Genomic DNA, 7,718 nt, shown 5'->3' on the forward strand with positions numbered 1-7,718 from the left:
CTTTCACATATTTAAGTCTTAAAAATTGTTTTTATAAAGATTGAAAAAAAAGTCTCTCTCTCTGTATATATATATATATATATATATATATATATATATATATATATATATATATATATATATATATATATATATATATATATATATATATATATATATATATATATATATATATATATATATATATATACATATCTATATATATATATATATATATATATGTAACATAAAAAGCTTTTATTAATCTTTTTATGTTAGTTTCTTTGCTATGAAACAACTCCTACTTTATTCCTAATTAATTATTCTATTTGAAATACTTTCTCACACTTTTAAAAGCCACATCCTGTTCTTAAATCTATTTTTGGCTCAACTATGCATTTAATTAAGAGCAGGACATATTTCCCTTGCTTTGTGTGGGAACGCGCGATTTCTTTCATAAACCAATAGTAATCCTTATCACTTCCCTTTTCCCCTCAAATATAACAAAATAGAGGGAAATTCCTTTGCTACTTTCCCTAAGATAAAAACTTAAGCACACAGTTTTGAGTGCGATTTTGAGCTCCGCCTTTGCTAGAAAATGTCTTAAATATACTATGTGAAGTTAATAAAATATTTTTTGCCTTCCAACTGCTATCTGCGTGGCCTAACATCACTCACCATGACTGCTACCCTTTCAAGCCTAGCAGGATAAATTTTGCAGTTGGTTTGGCACTTTTTTTTTTCACTGGCTCCATTAAAAAAAAAAATGCTCTTTTCAAATAAGTAAAAAATATATAAATATAAAAGGAAAGAAGAAAATAATGGAATGAAGTTTTAGGAGATGCCGGCGTTGCTCGTGAAACAGATATCCTGACTAAAAGAATGAGAATTTCGGGACTTTCCTTCATAATGGATCCAGACGTTGCCTCTACACCGTTGTACCGGAATCGCCGTTAAAGAATTGATGTCTTGGCTGTTTTGGTTTCGTTTTCGCCTACCGTGTGTTACCATCAACAATTATCTTCTTGCGGATTTATAACAAGTGCTTGCTGTGTTGCCCTACTTGCTTGCTGCTTGTCGGTCTCATTGAGGATTGATAAAGGTTCAGCATATGATCGAATTGATTTCGTTTTCTGGCGATTTTCTCGAGTGTTCTGTGTTTCCTTGAACGGAAGATGACCAAAAATGTGATCTCAAGTGGTAGCTATGATTCCGCTCGCGTGTGCGCGTGATTCATCAAATATTATAAGTGATTTATTGGTGATTAATTACAGATGTGATTGGTATTTACTCTCAAAAGTTTTAAGTTTTTAAACGTGAATACTTTTGAATCATTTACGCTCATATATTGAAATAGGAACATAATTTTATGTTTATTGTTCCAAATATTTATTCCGGTAATATTATATTTATCTATTAATATTTATATTTTGATAATAGTTCCATTTATTGATGCTATTATTCAATGGTTTATAATATTATTTGTTTAAATTAAATAATGATATTAAAATTTAGTGCTATCACATATTTTTTTTTTCACTTTTAATGCAGTATGATTATGGTTTTAATTATTATTTAAGGAATCACTTTTTATATTGCATTATATATCACAGTGTATATTATATTGATTGTAGAAGAAAAATTTAAATTTTTATTTTATTATGGTGTTTAAAAAAGCAAAATATGTGCTATTCATAAATTTAACTTTTTTTTCTTTTAAATGTTATATTTAGTTAATGAAATTTATTTTGGTTATTTGAATGCCCTTACGGAGTGGCAAAAATTACAAATTAAAGATGGTAATCAAAAATAGTGCAATAAATAATTTTGAAAATCAATACAAAATTTTTCAAAATTAGAATTTAAGTGAAGTTAGACCTGGAGAAGGTTCAGGCATTTCCATTAACAGATCAAGTTTATAAGAGAAAGAGTCAAACCCAACATAAAGTGACCAAACCACGAATTGACAATGAATAGTATCCGGATACACTCAAAATACATTCAAAATAAAAATAATAAAAGTAACAACTACCCGATGGTGACTAAGAAAACTATCATGTTAAATACTAACACAGGTGGTACTTTAAACCCAACAAATATTTTAGAAAAGTTATGTGTCCAAAAAGAAAAAAAAAAAAAGATAAATGAAAACAAACAAAAAGTAATTTGCAAATTAACCTAACTTGCACTTCAAATTAAAAATAAGGAAAAAAGCTAGGTCAGTCAAAATTTAAAAAACTGATTTACCTAATACCATATTGAATTTGAAAGCTTTGTTTTGGATTTCAATTAATAATGAATTGTGTTAAACGGGTTGTAATGTAAATTCTGAGAAGACTGATCACCTTTTCTAATTGTAAAAGCAATTTGTTCTCACGCATTTTTTTCCCTGAAATCCTGGTTAATGTTTGCAATTAAAAAAAAAAAAAAAAAAACCAAAAAAGAAAGTAGATAGAAAAAAAATTTTTTTTTTCAAATCTAAGAAAAACAAAAAGAAAGGAAGAAAATAAAAATTTGGGCATAAATAAAAGAAGAATAGTAAAAAGAAAAATGTTAACAAAGTAAGTTTAAAGAAAAATAAAACAAAAGATAGACTGAAAATAAAGACTTAAATAGCAAAACTGAAAAAAACTTGAATTATCAAGTCTTTTTGAGACTGATTGTGATAATGTGGGGCCGCATTGTCAAAATCATGTTGACGGAATTATGCAAATTCAAGATAATAAAAAAAAAAATTTCCAACTTCAAGAAATTTTTCAGTTATTTTTGCTAAAAACAAATAGTATATAGAGACAATAAAAATTGAACCTCAAAGGTTAAAATAACCATCAAGTTTACCAGTGTAAAACTTTTTATTTTCTCATTGAAATAAAAATACTGAAGTCTTAAACTTCAGATTAATGACCATTGTGTCAAAATTTTTTTTACATTTTATATTGAAAATTCTTTTGATAAAAAGTGTCAATTTGTATTTTTATATCTCATATCACTTGCATTTTCATATTTTTGTATCTTTCTTGTTATTGAATATGAATATTTACATCTTTTAGGAAATTTTTATAGATTTTCTTGTCTTAAGTGAAAAGTTTATTTTAATTGTGTTAGTATGAGGAATAACTTTATTTACTGTGATTATAAAGAAGGACTGAAAAAAGTTAATCACAAAAAACTTTTGAAAATGGAGATCTAACACTTCATTTCGATAGTAGCGCTACTTCAAAAATTTTTTTCTTCCTCTAACACTGTATGAAAATTTTTTTTACATAGTGTGCAAATGTGTTTTTTTTTTCATTATAATTCATGTTACTTTATATCTTGTTGATATTACAAATATTAGTATTAAAATTTTTAATTGTGTCATCATAAGGAAAGTTTTGCAAAGGGATAATTTTAAAAATTTTTAGATATTAGTCAAAAATTTTCGGCGAGGGGGGATGTAACATAAAAAGCTTTTATTAATCTTTTTATGTTAGTTTCTTTGCTATGAAACAACTCCTACTTTATTCCTAATTAATTATTCTATTTGAAATACTTTCTCACACTTTTAAAAGCCACATCCTGTTCTTAAATCTATTTTTGGCTCAACTATGCATTTAATTAAGAGCAGGACATATTTCCCTTGCTTTGTGTGGGAACGCGCGATTTCTTTCATAAACCAATAGTAATCCTTATCACTTCCCTTTTCCCCTCAAATATAACAAAATAGAGGGAAATTCCTTTGCTACTTTCCCTAAGATAAAAACTTAAGCACACAGTTTTGAGTGCGATTTTGAGCTCCGCCTTTGCTAGAAAATGTCTTAAATATACTATGTGAAGTTAATAAAATATTTTTTGCCTTCCAACTGCTATCTGCGTGGCCTAACATCACTCACCATGACTGCTACCCTTTCATATATATATATATATATATATATATATATATATATATATATATATATATATATATATAAATATATATATATATATTGTACATATATATATATGTGTGTGTGTGTGTGAATTCTAGCATAATAAAGAGCTATTTTTTTTACACAGATCTTCTAAGTCAAGGTAAGAAACTTTATGATAAAATTGATTAGCAAGTGACGTTTTCATATTGCACATATAATCTGATTTAAAAAAATTTTTTGTCTACAGCAGCAGAATATTCTTTTAAAAAACAGCTTTTAAAAAAATTTATTTATTTTTCACCATGTTCTTCTTTAAAACATATAATTTATTAAGAAAACAGTTGTCTAGTCAATTGATCCACTCTCTGCATTCTCATGAAATGATAATTCTCTGTATATAAATCAATTTGTGAGCATATTTGTTAGTAAAAAAACATATACCTAAGCAGAGGAATCATTGTTTTGACAAAATATTATCGAAAATTACTCACGAGATAAAAATTGGCAAAAATTATCTGCAGAACTTAGCCAGAGGAAATAAATATTCATTTACCTTATCTTGTTTTTCCTGAATGTGTATCATTGTGTTTTAAAATGCACATCCTACTACTAATAAATATTACAAATAAATTGAAAACACATTAATAGTTCTCCCTTATATAAGGAAATTAATTAATTATTTCATACACAATTCAATATATCAACTTGAAATCTTGATGAATTTGTTTTTAAAAATAGTAAGAGTATTAGTTTTCGTTTGAACATACAATGAGAGTACCGCTCCTCTTGAAAACGTACTAATGTATATCATGTATCAAATTGTACATTATATGTACAATGTATTAGATGCAACAAATGTATTACGCATATACTAACCTGATAGAGAAGTTTTAGTTTACTTGGGGCATATTTTAATTTTTTCACGATTTTAAAAACAATGGCATTAACGAGAAAACAAGTTACCGCTTTCAGGACTCGTTGTAAAAACTTTTTTTAGAGTCAAATATTTTATTCCTATTACCGTAGATTAGCCTTACCCTTATATTATCTTATATTATTATATTACCTTATATTTATCTCATATTAATATTAATCTTCTGTGAAGGATAATAGTTTTGCAAACGAACTCTTTTTACTTCTAATAAGCATCCTAATAGCTGATTTTATTTAAACTATTTTGCACAGTTCATTTCATAATATTTAAATAATTCTAATTAATGTTAATGCCAATATCAACTATAGCAAATACTTGTTTTAAAGTTATTTCTGTACTTTTTAATGATTTTTTAACGATCTGAATTTTTCACAGCTGCTGAAGGCATTGGAAGTAAGATTTTTAAAAACTTATTTTTAAATAATTAACTTCTTAAATTCTTTCTGTATTCTATTTTAGATGCATAAAATAATTTAGACCTTTTTTCATAATAATGTTTTGTATATGAATTTAAGATAAAAAGAAGGCATAAATAAAATCATTTCATTAAGAATATATTTCCGTACATATTTAAATATTTAATTCAAATAATGTAACAAACAAACTTTTTGTCTATGTTTACGATCAATTATATATATATATATATATATTTATATATATATATATATATATATATATATATATATATATATATATATATATATATATATATATATATATATATATATATATATATATATATATATATATATATATATATATATATATATATATATATATATATATATATATTTGTTTTTACATTTCCATACTGTTTGTTACAGACGCAGCCAATGACTGTAAGTTATTTCATTAATTTTCCTTCCTAGTGCAAAAGTAAAGTGTGGTAAATGCACAACACATTACACAATAAAAATTACAAAAAAGAATAAAAGATCAGAGAGATTAACAAAAAAAATAAGAAAAAGAAGAAATTTTTTCAAATCTAATAACATAATGAAAAAATATTAAAAAAAACTTTAATAAAAATTCGGTAAAAAAAAATATTATCTCCTCATCAGCTCACACGATTTTATCCACGATTTTATCCACACGATTTTACCTCACACGATTTTATCCACCATTAGATGTTTTATTATCTTATTTTAATTTATTTTAATAATTTTTTTCTTCTCATTTCATTATTCTGTAATTTTAATGATTACACACAAATATAATAATATACAAATATTTTAATATATAATGATTACATATAAATTAAATACAAATATTCTAGAATTTTTAAGTGCAACTTGAAGTTCCCAGTTATACTGGAAATAGACTATTATTTTCAAAACGGAGTTTGTATTAAAAAAAATAAATTCTACCCATTTATTAATTTTATTATTTTTTTTATTTCAGTGTTAGGTTTCTTGGGTGGTTAGGGTGGAGCAGGTGGATCCAAAGAAGAGTAATTATTTACTTTATTTTAGTTACCTGTTTTTAAAAAAAAAATTGCTATTTTTTTACGAAATTATTTCAATTTATTTTTCTTGTGACGTCTGTATTAAATGCTTACTGGTGTTCAAATTTATTTCTAATAGAAAAGGCAACATTAAAAAATTTCAATGAGATGGATGTAATAAGATGATTAATTATAAATCAGTTCGAAACACTGTTTACGTAATATATTCTACAATTCATTTTTATAAATTCATTACAATATAAGGAGTTTTTTCGTTCCATTTTCAATTTTCTTTTTTATTAACTAATACCTAAGTAGCTTCATATATAAAATTGTTTAAATCTTCATTTTAATTATAAATGAGCCCTTTAGTTCGAAATATAAATATTACTCAATGTAAAAAAAAAAAAACACGATTGTCTAGGAAAAAATTAACTAATTTTTGGAAGTTTACTGGTAACCAAATTCATTCAACTTTGCTGGGTAAAATTCAGTACATACAGTAATGATGATATGAATTGCGTTTTTCTACTAAAATTTTGATATAGAATTGAATGAATACAGTAAAGTTTATTTATTGAGATACATATAGGAATTTAAAAACCAAGGAAATTAGTTAAGGAAATTCACAATTATGAATCTATTATATGATAAATAAAAGAAAGCATGAACCAACTAGTGGTATCCATTCATCGAATTCTATCACAGATAAAATTCTGGAAGAGGAGTAATGTGGTGTAACTACCACTATAAATATTGAATACCAATTCACTAGTATATAAGACATGTTAACTTGATTCTATCTTGAGGTACCTTTTGATAGATGAAGGTTGACATGGTCGATAATAATTAATCCCCCTCATATTAAATTATCTGCATGTGTGAACGTATTTAAAATATTTATTCCATTTATGATATTTATTCTGTTCATTATATTTACTGTAGACAATCGGCAACAGAAAGCTGAATCTAAGAAGGATTAATCAACAAGCCTGAAGACTTATTATTGATAATTTAAATATATATATATATATACTAGTGTTTCACAATAAAAAATAATTATAAATTTTTTTTTGTTTTCCTTGTATTGCTAAAACGTTTTAACAGAATGTACTATTTTTTTTGAAGATCCGGAATCTTTATCTGTAGCTTAAAGTGAAAAAAAAAATAATAATTTACATTGAATACAAAAAAAAAAGATTTACATTAAGGATTATCTTACATTGTAAGATATAATTTAGAGTATGGATTTTCAAATAATTTTGTCTGCTTCTTAGTGAACATGATAAGCATAAACCGCCATATTTTCATTATTTATTTATCCGAAGCTATTACAAAAATTACAATAAACCATACAAAAATATTATAAAATATAAACGAAAGTTTTTTTTAAAAACTTTTGATGTTAGACTCGTTTGTGTCTTTCAAACAACTTTTCTGCAATTAAGTTTCACCACACATTTTGCAGTTC

At 25.0% G+C, this 7,718-nt stretch overlaps 1 protein-coding gene across 1 annotated transcript in view; it reads left to right on the forward strand.

The window, feature by feature from the left end:
• The window catches only part of LOC107447057 (uncharacterized), a 65,357-nt gene extending 58,040 nt beyond the window's left edge, over positions 1-7,317 (forward strand). The window contains exons 41-45 of the mRNA XM_087168756.1: positions 4,015-4,029; positions 5,179-5,196; positions 5,628-5,642; positions 6,205-6,253; positions 7,193-7,317. The gene's annotated coding sequence lies outside the window, so the exon portion shown is untranslated. The remainder of the gene's footprint in view (positions 1-4,014; positions 4,030-5,178; positions 5,197-5,627; positions 5,643-6,204; positions 6,254-7,192) is intronic.
• Positions 7,318-7,718: the final 401 nt, after the last annotated feature.

The sequence above is a fragment of the Parasteatoda tepidariorum genome, chromosome 7 (genome assembly GCF_982258835.1).
Source record: "Parasteatoda tepidariorum strain Cologne lab strain chromosome 7, Ptep-v5.0, whole genome shotgun sequence".
In the NCBI taxonomy this organism is placed as follows: Eukaryota; Metazoa; Arthropoda; class Arachnida; order Araneae; family Theridiidae; genus Parasteatoda; species Parasteatoda tepidariorum.